This window comes from Ochotona princeps, chromosome 7 (genome assembly GCF_030435755.1).
Source record: "Ochotona princeps isolate mOchPri1 chromosome 7, mOchPri1.hap1, whole genome shotgun sequence".
Taxonomy (NCBI): domain Eukaryota; kingdom Metazoa; phylum Chordata; class Mammalia; order Lagomorpha; family Ochotonidae; genus Ochotona; species Ochotona princeps.
This window is the reverse complement of record NC_080838.1, coordinates 44574178-44585901: the sequence shown is the minus strand read 5'-3', so window position 1 is coordinate 44585901 and position 11724 is coordinate 44574178.

The following is an 11724-nucleotide window of genomic DNA, read 5'->3' as shown; positions in this document are numbered from 1 at the left end:
TCTTGGCTATATCACAGGGCAAAAGGAGAAGTACCTACTAGAAATAACACAGTTTTAGAAACAGCCATACCAAATGCCAGAGACATGTGAATTAACATTTCTTCCCATTTCATAATTGCTTAATTATTCCCAATTAAGAGCATGACAGAAGCAGATGGTGGTTTCCCATCTGCTTGTTTCCCTCTCTAAATTTGTTACTGCTGGTAATTTAGTTTATAGTGACAGTGTTTAACCAAATCAAATTAATTAATATTAGTCTACTGGGTCAAGGCCTTTCCCTCTGTATCTCATGCTCATTCATCAGCAGCTGACATCTACAATGTGACCACGTTTGAAGTGAATAAATCATGTTGTGGACTTATATTTTGTGAAAATTATATTGTAATATTTCTAATTTATGAAATTTTTAATTTTTGAATATGCCAAACATTTATGTATTCTTGCCTTAGAGGCCTCTCAGGTTTTCTTTTATGCAAATTGTCATTTTTTTCATGGCAGAAGAGAAATATTCCTTTTAGTGCAGAGAAAATTGAAGAGAAAGAGTGGTCTTGGCATTTCTGGTGAAGAATATGTATTGGAATTCTTGTGTGTCAGTTTTAGGTAGAAGTGTGTGGCAGGGATCCATATGCCTGATACTATATGTATTTCTATAATGCAGAATTAATTCATGTATTTGTGATAAAGTTTTAATAATTGTAATCATGAAAAATCATTTTCTTTGTCATTGCAATTCAAATATACCCAAGCACTAATTTCTAATTTTTAATAAGCAAAACACAAGATCAGAAAACATAACATGACCATAGAAAATATTAATATACTCTGCCTATTTATAAAAAACATAAAGGTGGGATTTTTGTATGATTTAATTGTTTATAAAATTAAATATTTTTTTAGAGATTTATGATTTTTTATTGGAAAGTCAGATATGCAGAGAGGAGGACAAACAGAGAAGAAAGATCTTTCATCTGATGATTCACTCCCCAATTGACCGCAACAGCTGGTGCTGCACTGATCCGAAGCCAGGAGCCAGGAACTCCCTCCTGGTCTCAAACGAGGGTGCAGGGTCCCAAGGCCTTGGGCCGTCCTCGACTGATTTCCCAGGCCACAAGCAGGAAGCTAGATGGGAAGTGGAGCCGCTGGGATTAGAACTGGTGCCATATGGGATCTTGGGCGTGCAAGGCGAGGACTTTAGGCACTATGCTATTGCTCCAGGCTCAAAATTAAATATTAATTATGTAAGTATATTTACCGTGATTGGGCATTACATAATGTATCCATGTAGAGAAACAATACATTTATTTCACCACATGAATAAGGGAATGAATAATTCATTTTATTTCCTTACATGAGTATGAATATATAGGTTCAATTTTACAGGACTATGAAGACTTTTTTATTCAAATCATGGACAATTGAGAAGTTCTTAAGGATGAAATATTAGTACAGATTTCATCTGACAAAAATACCAGGACTTTTGAAACTGTAGCATAAAATGGAGACAGTTGTTTAGTTAATATCCAGTATAAGTAGGAAATTCTAAAGATTGACTCCAACAGCAAAATATCTTCATTTTGTTATAGATTTATTCTGTGTAAATTATTGTTTATTTGTTTTCTATTTTTCCTCAAGATTAAAGCTTGTCATAAATCAATAGAAAAAAAATATTTACTTTTTACATTTTTCCTGTGAAGCAGTGTCTTAGCAACATCAATGAGCAATCGTGAGACAACAGCCTAAAACGTGGGGTACAGACAAGGGTTCCCAAAATGTCCCAGTGCTCGTGGCTTCCACTCCGCTGGTGTGAAGGAGGTGGAAACCAGCAGAGGCGGTTGAGGTGTGGGTTCAGCCCACAGGGGGAGGATCCGTCAGGGTGGTTCCAGTGTGCACTACATGAGCATGGCTTGGGGACTGGGCTGACATGCCAACATTCTGACCCCTTCTCCTGGCTGTTTCCACTCCTGGATGCTATTGTGTTGCTATTTCTTGTTTGTTTGTTGCTTGCCGTAAACAGGGCAGGAAGTCTACCACATTTTAGCCCCTGAGTATATTGTGTCTGGAGCATAAGATTAAATCATAACATCAGAAACAAAAACCAGTGAACCAAAGAGCCACAGTATCGAAAAGTCATCTGTTTGTTATGTTTCTGGTAATAATTTTCATTTTCAGAAATATTAATTCCTTGTCAAAATTTGAATAACACTTTCTATCATTTCTTTCTTTCAGTAATTTCAAGCTTTTACTTTTATATGCAGTTGTCATAGCTTTTTTTAAAAACCATGTTTATTTATTTCAGTGGTTTTGATTTTCATGTATCTGTTTTTCCGGGCTGTCATTTCAGTTTATTTTCAGGCATGGTTCTTTCTCTTCCTACATACTCAGTATCCTTGACCTTGCGCTGACCATTTCAAAACCTATTTGTACAGGAGTTACCTACCCTACTCTACTGTGCTCAGAAAGACATTCACAGTACAAAACTTCTTCAAAATAATTTTCAATGTCTGTGGCTCTTTGAACCTTTGAAAATGCACAAGGATTTCTGAACACATTCTCGGAAATATGTATTATGAAAAAATATTCACAGCTTTCACTTTTTTCCACCAAAATAAACTCATACTTTAATAGCGAAGTGTATGAATGCTTTAATGTTACCTTGTAAATGCGCCTGTTGCCTGGTTCACTTCAGCTTCTCGCTTCTATTAAAAGTGCACCACTTGGTTTTTCTCCCTGGATTTGTGATGAGTTGAGCAGCCAACTGGAGTCTGAGCTTTGAGTTACTTGCTTTTATTATGGGAGGTCATCAGAATCCAGTGTCAAATGCAAATATCTCTTAAAAGAAAAAGTAAACAATGCTGAACATTTAATCAGAATCCACATCCTCTTCAGTCTTGAATTTTCTATATTTTGACTTGAGGCTGTAGGTCAGTCTTTTTTTTTTTTTTTTTTTTAAGATTTAATTACTTCTTTGAAAGAGTCACAAAGACACAAAGGCAGAAATATCTTTTGTCCCTTGGCCCTCTCCCCAGATGCCACAATTGCTGAGGTTGAAGTAGGCTGAATCAAGGAGTCAGGGGTTTCTTCTATCATCCCGAGGTGGGTGCACCTGAACCATCTCGTTGGTGCTTTTCCAGGTGTATGAGCAGGGTGCTGGGTGGAAGATGGAGCAGCTGAGACTTGAGCCAGTGCCCATTTGGGATCCTGGCATTACAGGCAGCAGGATAACTTGCTATCCCACCTTGCTAGCCCCTCAAAATGTACTTCAGTTTTCAATGTCAAGACTTTTTGACAGTTTATCTAACAAGTTCAATTATTTTCCTAACTAAAATCAGTCTCATTAATCAAGACAGTAATTGGCAAACACTATTAGCCTGAGGTTTTCTTTAAAATTTCTTTATTTGTTTACTTATTTTCATTTGTGGAAAAAGAGAAAGAGATATTTCTTTTCTGGTTCATAGTTAGGCTAGTCCAGGCTGAAACTAGGAGCAAAAAGCTCAGTTCTACTTGGGTTTTCAAGACCCAAGTACTTGAACCATTACCCACTGCCTGTAAGGGTATACATTAGCAGAACCAGGATGCAAACCTGACATTCCTTTATGGGATGCAGTAATCCCAAAGGGCATCTTGTCTACCAATTCTGAAGCCTATATTATTGACACTACAATTTTAATGCTGTTGGGGTGTATTTCTGTTTTTTTCAAGAAACAAGTCCAAGGATGAATAACTCAATGTCAGCATTATTTTAAGACATTATTTTTTCCATCATATTAAATTTCTTACACAATATACAACTATGAAATTCCTATTTTTTAAATTGGTTTCTCTGTCAGCACTTTTCTCTTTAATCTAGTATCAGCATATAATATTTTTATATATATTGAGTCAAGCTCCTGATAATTCATTGTCAAAATTTGCTTATCTATACAAATACATTGTCTCATAAATACATTTTGGCCATAGCTTTATTGATTCAGGGAAACTTGAGCATTTTTTGTTATTTTTTTTTCAGATTCTGCTGTGTCTCTATGTGTGTCACTCTGTTATTGAAATAAATATAGCACAATAAAAATTTGGACTTAACTCACTTCCAGTTTATAAGTGAATATTAGCTAGTTCTATTATAGGTATTTTTTACATAATTATTATCAAAAGTATTTAAAAAATCAGTTTAGGAATATTCAGAATATATGTTATTAGAGTTAAAAGGAAAAAAGAAGGAAGGAAGGAGACAGGGTAGGCTGTATCTTACCTGTTTAAAAGGCAGATATGAGACACTTGAAATCTGTTCTCCTTTTATAAATACATAAAAGGAAAATATGTTTGGAGCGTATCATTGTTCATTATGGATCGGAAGAATAATTTTATCCAATGTAGATGGAAGAATGCTGTGGTTTGGATGTTGATTTCCTAAAAATTCTGTGGATATGTGTTTCCCAGGATGTGCGAGACTGAGAATTGGTGGAATCTTTAAGAAACAGTGGTCAGTGGAGAATTCTTTTACCTTTCTAGACAATTGATAAAATCACTTTTTTCTACTTACATTGCAGTTTGACACCTTCTTGTGCCATCAGCCACCTTCTTTCTTTGACACATCAGATCAGTTTCACCTGTGGTTACTGCTACTAGTCCATCTTCCTTTAGAAGGAGCACAGTTTCCTTAGAATATTGTTTTGTTTTTCTGATTTAATTTTGTTACTATTTTCAGAGTAATAAAATGTAGAAATTTTGTAAAACTAGAAATTCCTCCATAAATAATGTGATTCTGATGCTTTAATGTTATACTTCTTTGTCTAATCTGCAGCAAAAGAATATGAAATAAGTTACATGAGTAATTGTTTTAAATATCTGAAAATTAAATTTCACAATAATATTTTACAGAAAAAAAATCTTTACTGGAAATTAATGGCTAATATCTTAGGGCTGGCAATTAACTAACAAGAAGCATTTTCAAACATAAACCACTAACTCAATTTTCTGAGGCACCAGTGTGTTATAATAGTTTATTATTCTTTTTGCAATTTATATACAGAATAATTCTATATATTTACGTACATAATTTGTGATATATGTTTAGGTATGATAAAAATTGGGAAGTTTTTGTTTCAAGGAAGTTTTTTTATATTGCGGTAGGCATGATCTGAAGTGAAAATTTCTAAAATTAAAAATAACATGCTTGGGTCAGTGTTGTGGTACAATGAGTTAAGCTGCTGCCTGTAATTCTGGCATCTCGTATTGTAGCATTAGCTTAAGTCCTTGCTATTCAGCTGAAATCTAGCTCCCTGTTATTGTGAATGTCAGATGGTGGAACACGACCCAAGTAGCTGGACCTCTGCCATCGACATGGGAGACATATGTGAAATTTCTGAATACTGGCTTCAGCCTTGTCTAGCTGACTATGGCAGCCATCTGGGGAAGGAACCAGCTGATGGAAGATCTCTTCCTTTATTTCTTCTTCTCTTCAACTCTGTTTTTCAAACAAATAAAATAATACTTTAAAAAAATGCTACCTTGGGCCCGGCGGCGTGGCCTAGCGGCTAAAGTCCTCGCCTTGAAAGCCCCGGGATCCCATATGGGCGCCGGTTCTAATCCCTGCGGCTCCACTTCCCATCCAGCTCCCTGCTTGTGGCCTGGGAAAGCAGTCGAGGACGGCCCAAAGCTTTGGGACCCTGCACTCGCGTGGGAGACCCGGAAGAGGTTCCTGGTTCCCGGCATTGGATCGGCGCAGCACCGGCCCATTGCGGCTCACTTGGGGAGTCAAACATCGGATGGAAGATCTTCCTCTCTGTCTCGCCTCCTCTCGGCATATCTGGCTATAATAAAAATGAATAAATCTTTTTTAAAAAAAAACTTTAAATATTTGTCAAATAAATTTATGGGAATTATGTACTACTTTTATTTTAATGATTTGGTGACTATTTTGACATTTATTTTATATGAGTGAAGTTGAACATCTTTGCCTATGATTATTGTGTATAGTCCAACCCTATTTTCTGATGTTTTCTAAAATAGTAGGTTGACTATGGCTCACCATGATGGATAACATTCTCTATAAAGAACAAAAAGTGGGAAAATGGGACACTCAAAGTACACAGAAAAGGTAAGAAAATGGAAAGGCTACCTGTCTGGTATGGTTGGTGTCATCTATGTGTGTGTGTTGAAATGTTGCAATGTACTCCATACTACATTTTAAAAAAGAAGAAGAGGAAGTAGAAGAAGGAGAAGAAAATATGAGGGCCAGCGTGGTGAGGTAACAGTCTAATCCTCTGCCTGTGCTGCTGGTGTCTCACATGGGTACTGGTTCAAGCTGCAGCTTCCCATCCAGCTCCCTGTTGATGACCTGGGGAAGGAGCAGAGCATGGCCCAAGGCTCTGGTAACCTGCACCCTTGTGGGAGACCCGGAGGAAGCTTCTGGCTTCCAGATTCAAACCAACCCAGATCTAACCATCACAACGAATGCAGAAGTGATCTAGCAGATGGAAACTCTCTCTGTAACTCCCACTTTCAAACAAAATAAATAATAAATCTTTATTTTAAAAGATTTAAAAAAGCATAAAAGCAGAATTTGTATTTTCTCATAGGTTTTGTATGTTTTTAAAAGTGACAGTTTTCAACAAAAAAAGAACTTATATGGAAATCCCAATGATCTCTGAGTTGAAAAATCATCTTCAATGTTACAAAAATATTAGAACACCTTTTGCAAAAAAAAAAAAAAATTTTGTGTCTGAAGGAGAATTCTTTTGTACTTGTCACTGTTTGAATACTTTCTTAGCTGCCTGACAAAATGGCCTGTGTCTTTTAAAAAAATTATATTTCTAATATCATGCTGCCACAGGCAGCTTATTAAAAAAATAACAGCATGATTTGATGAAAAGAGCAGAATAGACTGGGTCTGGAATCTTGGGCTCACAAACTGCTGATGCTGGAGACCAAGGTCCGACTTTGTAGGTGATGGTCTAGGAGTGGGCAAAAGTCCATGACCAAGGTCGAGGCCTGCAGGTGAGTGTCCACAGTTGGTTCAAGGTCATAAAACTGTGTGCATTTAGGATATCCTTGAGATAGCCACATGCTGACTTCCATACTTGGGTCATACTTGTGTCCTGATTATGAAGCATTGGCTGGTTAGCATCAATATGGGATATAGTTATCAAAATTTGTGTCACATCAATTCCTGTAATTTGATTCCCCAAGCCTTTCAATAAAAGATTGAGGCATTGAGCCTTCTAGGTCTGTCTTCTTCCTCAAACAAGAAGGCTTCCCGCCAACCACCTGCTTCAATAGTCTTTATCTAGTGTCTGTCTCTTTTCTTATTTTCTCAATTGGACGTTGTCCTCTCTTCAATCCTGTTCATGCTGAGCTGGTCGTGGCACATGCCATATGGGTATATTTACATGTTTAACATGGGAGTTCTGCTATTATTCAGGAGTAGAGATGCATAATATAGTGTAGCTTTACTTCCCAGTAGGTTAATATTAGATTTTCTGTATTTACCCATACGTACCATGTCATGATAGTTTTATAGCATACAGTTAGTGTTGTAATTGTTACTAAGGAAATATACTATTGTGATAATTTGGGGAATAAAAGATGAGGTGGTAGAAATGGACATGGGGGAAGAAAAAGGAAGGAAAGAACCCACATAACTACAAACTGTATCATGGTAAATAACACATATTAAAAATAATTCATACAAACAAAAATAAATTGCTAATAAATCCCATCAAAAAGAAACTGCTAAAAATTACAGAATCAACTTTAATAAAATCTTATACCAACCAAGCGATTGCTTAAGAAACTAAACCCTACATAACCATAGCCGAATTTTGTTATATATTAACATACCCAGACTGAAATATTTACTGTACAGCTCTAATGTGGTCTTGAAGACAATTGCCCACATTCTCATTATAGTTTTGAAATATCAAAGATCAGAAGGGACTATTTTGTCTAAAGATTGTGATTGCTTAATTTGGCCTGAAGGGAAGCTTTTTGAAGGACCAGCTCAAAGCACTTGCCTTTAGCTTATAAAGCTTTGAATTCCACCAGTGATGAGGAAGCTACTGAGGGGCATTTGCCAAGGATATTTGACAGAAAGTACATAAGTTGTTATAGCCTGTGGCAAGATATAAACATTGAAGGAAAACAGACAAACCAAAAGCTTGGAAGGAAAGCCTGGAGAATGAGATGCTTTGATGAACACAGTGTTTGAAATTAAAATGCCATGCTGGGTTCATTCCCAGAAAAAAATATAAATAAATAAGATCCTAAGATCTCACCTTTGACTAACCTTCAGATTTAGTACAAACAGCAAGTAAAGGCTACAGCACAATTTAGATCTGCTGGACTGAAAGTTGAAGACATGCTTCAATACACACACTCACAAAGCCCATCTGCAAAACATGTTCAGTTTGGGGCCTGTGGCCTGGGAAGCAGTTGAAGACAGACCAAAGCCTTGGGATCTTGTACCTGTGTGGGAGATCCAGAGGAGGCTCCTGGCTCCTGGTTTCAGATCAGCTCAGCTCCATCAGTTGTGGCCGCTTGGGGACTTTATCCTTAATGTTGAAGAACACTAAATGCGTTGGCAATTATAGGTCTGGAGATGTGGAATGCAGGCAAGTTTTTCCCTCTAAGCTTCACCTGGTAAATTCCAGGGAGTTTGAGGAAACAGGCACCATAGCTTCTCTTCTGTTGCTGGAGCATACAGTGAGGTTATTACCCAAGTCTCTAAGAATGAGAGTCAGTCTGAATGGGGGTTTGATAGCAATCTGTTTGCAGTAGAACAAAGGAAGATAGAGCTTGCCATATCCTGCAAGTTATGGCAAGTTACTCCAGAAACTGTAACACCAATGTCAACATTCTCACTCTGCAAGGAGCAAGTAGAACTACCTTCAGTTCCCACGTTATACAAATGCCCTGATAGGACTTGTGACCTAGCATTCTGTCACCGTGAATGAGGCAATGCAGAAGAAAATCTTTTTTAGTCCTCTCCTATTTTTCATGGGTTGTTGGTGGTGGTAGCAACAGGTAGCAGAGGAGAATCCACCTAAGGCACATAGAGTGAGTATAACTCTAACACTAACACACAGAGCTGCCAGAGTCTCAGATGCAGGGAAGCCACTCTCTTCCTCGGAAAGTGCTCCATTACTGCCTCTAATGGCTCCTGGTGGCAATAGGACTGCTTACTTTGCCCTGTTAGAACTGAGTTCAGAACCATCTCTATTACAATAAATTGAGTCTGGCACTTGAGGAGAAGGAGGCAATATGAATTCTCTTTAGAGCAAGTGTTACTTATAACCTAATCAACTCCCTATGCTGCAATGGCAGGTAGTGAGAACTATGAAATTCACCTGCAACTGGGGCTGCTGGTGGCAGGGGCTGTATTGCATTCTCATCACCCTCTCTGGCAAGATGATGTTCTCCAACCAGAAGGTTGGTGGAGTCAATGCTTTGCAGCTAGGTGTGGTGACCTCCAGCAGTTATGTGTCTGTTCTCTCTCTCCAGGGTCTGTTGGAGATGATGTGTTGTTCCTTAGCTTTTTTTTTTAAACTTAAAATTTACCTCAATCAGCAACCTAGAAACACAATCCTTTAGTTCTGATATTTTTTAGTGGCTACACTGAGTTGAGCTTTTTATTCAGTCTTCTTGGACTTGCTCCTCTTACGTCTTTATCCTTTCAAATATTCATTTTGTTTCATTTTCTTATTTTATTTAAATGTACCTTCATCAAGTCCTTTTCAAGTTGGGTCCCTATGGGATGCACAAACTAGTTCACAAGAATGCAGATCTCTTCTTAAATCTGGGAAGTTATAAACTCTTATTTAAGATTCCTTCCCCTTGGTTTATTACTTCTATAACTTTTTAAATGTGAATATTAAAGTGAATTTTGATGCTGTCTCATATTTTTCAAGGTCTTCTTGTTGAGCTTCTGTTGTTCATGTATTGATTTTTTGGTACTTATTTATCTATATTCTCTTCTTTTTTGTTTACCTTTAAAACAATTCTTAGGGGCCCGTCGGCGCGGCCTAGTGGCTGAAGTTCTCGCCTTGGGGGCCCTGGGATCCCATGTGGGTGCCGGTTCTGGTCCCGACGGCTCCACTTCCCATCCAGCTCCCTGCTTGTGGCCTGGGAAGGTGGCAGGGGACGGCCCAATGCATTGGGACACTGCACCCGCGTGGGAGACCTGGGGGAGGTTCCAGGTTCCCGGCATCGGATCGGCGCACTGGCCCTTTGCGGCTCACTTGGGGAGTGGGTCATCGGACGGAAGATCTTCCTCTCTGTCTCTCCTCCTCTCTGTATGTCTGGCTGTGATAAAATGGATAAATCTTAAAAAAAAATTCTTCACTAATTTTTCATTTTCTGAGATTGTAAAGCAGTCATTATGATCCTTTGATGGTACTTTTTTGATTTTTTAGAAATCTCACCTTGTGTTGATGTTTGTGTATTTATCCCTTACAGACTTACAGACTGACTTTGGTAGAGATTATTTCACATGTAGGTAGGAGTCAGGTGACTTGCTGAGTGAGGTTTGGCAGTTCTGCTTCTGACGATGCTCCAGTTTAGTTTCTTTACAGCTCTTTTAGCTAGAATCAGTGAAGACTACAGGTGTCCTAATGTCCATTGCTGTTGATGTGCATAATAGCAAGGATGGGTGTAGTGTTCTTTGATGATCAAATACATTCTTAACTTGTAATCTCTTTTTCTCTTACAAAATATATTGTAACTTAGGTGATTCCCTCCTGGTGTTAGTTCTGGCAAATCCCACAAATCATGCTATTAGTTTTGCCAAATAGATATGACTTACAAGTAGCCAATGGTGTTGGTGACATTGATAGCTGATACAGGAGTAGATATAGTGCTGAGTTCTGGAGTATTGGCACTCATGGAGAGATACTGATTCCAAGGGTCCCAAGTGGTAGTTAGTCCTCTGGAGTAGTCCACACTTGTGGTGGCTTTGCAGTAGTTAGTACACAAGCTGAATGATCGTGGTGCCAGGGTCCAGATCATGTCATCCTCAGTTACACGGAAAGACATGGGTTCATGGCATGAGTCAGCATGCAGCAGTGGCGGTTCTGTCTGAAGCATACGCCATGCAAAATGATCATTGAACTATTATCTGTAACGTGGAACTTAAAAAAATTAGTTTATTTGAAAGAGAAAGTTACAGAAAAAGAGGAAGAGGGAGGTCTGCCATCTGCCTGTTCACTTCTCAAATGGTCACAGTGGCTGGAACTTGGTAAAACTGAAGCTGGAATAGATGGTTTTCTTATGGCTCTCTGACACGTGACACGGTTGTCGAGACTGAAGGACTTAGGCCATCTTCTGTTACTTCCCAGGTGCATTAACAGAAACATTACTGAAAATGGAACAGTTAAACTTAAACCAGCGCCCACACTGGACAAAGTGGCACAGGCTGCAGCACTATGCCATAGCACCAGACCCTGGAACCAGGCCTTATGAAGAATTTTGGGTCCAGGATCTGCATGCCTGCTATCCTGCAATGTAGGTGATTTTGCTATCTGAGGCATATGTGCAGTCAGAGTGGCCACAGAATCAGACTTTGAAGTTTGAACAAGGGCAGGTACCGAGTGACCACATCTGTGAGGACAAGAATGTGACATTGGTCACCTGGGATGTATAATCCAGGATTGGACAACAGTAGTACTGTAGAGGGTACACAGCAGCATATCCACATCAGTGGATCTTACAGAGCAGTGGCTCAATATGTAACTG